The sequence below is a fragment of the Gymnoscopelus braueri genome (assembly GCF_963280865.1).
Source record: "Gymnoscopelus braueri genome assembly, chromosome: 10".
NCBI classification, from domain to species: Eukaryota; Metazoa; Chordata; class Actinopteri; order Myctophiformes; family Myctophidae; genus Gymnoscopelus; species Gymnoscopelus braueri.
In genome coordinates this window covers 16,892,311-16,894,844 of record NC_137611.1, presented here as the reverse complement: position 1 = coordinate 16,894,844, position 2,534 = coordinate 16,892,311, and positions in this window count along the sequence as shown.

The following is a 2,534-nucleotide window of genomic DNA, read 5'->3' as shown; positions in this document are numbered from 1 at the left end:
CTTTATTTATTTATTTCCCTCTCTCTCTCTCTCTCTCCCTCCCTCCCTCAGGGCGATCAATCAGCCCGGCTGTGACAGTGGCCAGGCCACGGGTCGTCATGCCGACGGCAGATGGCTCTTTATCGCCGGGGCAACGGTGCTCTGGCCTTCTCCATGACGACCGCAGAGAGCAGGAAGTGACATGTCCAGCCGAGTGGAGAGAGATTCATCTGGACACAACACCTACACACACGCACGCACGCACGCACGCACGCACGCCCGCACGCACGCCCGCACGCACACACACACACGTGCACACACACACACACACACACACACACACACGTGCACACACACACGCACACGCGCACACACACACACACACACACACACAGAGCTGTCTGGACTGGTAAGTGCTCAAGCCAGAGTGGAAAGCGAGATGAGAAGGAGGAGACACCGAGAGGAGAGGAAGAGCGAGGTGGAAGGAAGGAGGAGAGGGTAAAGGAGTGTATGTGTGTGTGTGAGTGTGTGTGTGTGTGTGAGTGTGTGGGGGGGCAGTGATTGTGACGCAGATGAAGAGCGGGGTGGAGGGACAGATCTAATTGAATGGTTACAAGGCAGTGGCGATTTAACTTCCCTTGAGCATGAAGGCACTAGCTTTAGCCACCTATTTTATACTTTAGTTATTTGAAAATACAAATGTTACATACGAACTCACAACACGCCACCTAACAATGCTGTGTGTTGTGAGCTTGTGGACGGGCTATTTTCTCTGAGCCTACTGATAGGCTACATCTTACTTACTTAGGCCTTTATATTCCTTTCGGAACATATGCCATTGATGAGTCGTTTCCACCCTCGTCTGTCTTGGGCCGTCCTCTCCAGCTGTTTTTTTTGCCTTGTGGGTTCCATGCTATAGACTGTAAAAAAGAATGGACAAAGTGACGCCATTGGTTTCTACAGACCTGTTTTGAAGCCTATTGTCATTTGCATTTGTGTGCTCATCAGTTTAACGATGTAGCAATAGAAAAGTGTGATGTAGCAATACAGAAGTAAAGTAAAAGTAACTCAAAATTGTACTCACAACACATCACATCATATGACACGTTATAAGCTGCTTCAAATCGTCTATGAAGAAGTGGGGCCTGGAGCTTGAGCAGACTGCCGACCACATAGTCAACACCTGCCTGTATAGACCACCCTCAGGGAGGGCCTCGTCCTAGCGGGACCAGAGACAAGGGCGTGGCTGCACGAGTTGGACATTTGATAGCGATACACAAAGAAGATGATGAGCTTGCAGATTGGCTTTTAAAAAAGGGGGGAGAATACCTAAAATGACATGCCCAAGATAGGGACACCAGGATTGAGATGGTTAATAAAAGCATTATTAGGTTCACTCATACAAATGAGAGAATATGAACCTAGCCTAAGTTAACACAGACCTTTAACTCTGTTTTGAATGGTGCAACATAAATACAACTTTATTATTATGTACATTAGCCTATGTGCCAAATACATTCCACCAGAACCCCCAGGAGGCTTATTCAAAGATTCCCAGATGTTTTTTTTTATCTCAAACTTCCATACTTTCACTGTACTAGTACTTGAATGGATTGGAAGATTGGTCGGTGTTCAATATATAATACAATACGATATGAACAAAAGTTAGTGCACACCCTTTCCGATTAGTGTTTCTAATTAGTGCCCTTTGTTCAAGTAAATGGAAATCGTAAGGCTACAGCTACGATGACATTCTAGACAATTGTGTCCTTCCAAATTTGTGGCAATAGTTTGCAAAAGGCCGTTTCCTGTTTCAGAATCACAATCCCCCGGCACCCCCTCCCCACTCACACTCCCCCATACAGAAATGGTTTGTTGAAATCAGTGAGGATGAACTAGCCTTAGCCTTAAACCCTTTTGCTCTTTGGGGAGCATAGGTCATTTATGAATTTCCTCCAGCTAGTTCGGTGTTGGGCGATCTTCTCTGCTTCCTTCCAAGATGTTCCTTTTTCCCTGAGTTCCGCCTCGACAGACCTTTTCCAGCTGTTTCTGGGTCTTCCTGGTTTTCTTTTCCCCTGAGGGTTCCATGTTAAGGCCTGCCTGGTTATGTTGGAGGATGGTTTCCTCAGGGTGTGCCCAATCCAGCCCCATTTCCTGCGTTTAATTTCGATTTCAATTTGTTCTTGTTGTGTGGTTTGCCAGAGCTCATCATTTGTGATGGTGTTAGGCCTATGAACTAGACTGGCCTGTATTTCAGGAATCAAGAAGGTTTATTTGTCACTACTCATCCAGGTACAAGCCGAGGAATGCAAGTACAGTATGTGAGGTCCTCAAAAAAAAAGACTCAGGTTGCATCCAAAACCACATACAGTACTAATGCAACCTTGGACATACTACACAGTATGCTATTTTCAGCCTATTGTTTAGTATCTACTAGGCACTAAGCAGTAGGGTTTCAATTCGGACAAACTAAAAAGTAATTTGCCATTCTAAATAGTATGTTACTTAGTACGTGATTTTGGACGGGGCCTACGGCCGAAATTAAATACTAGCAT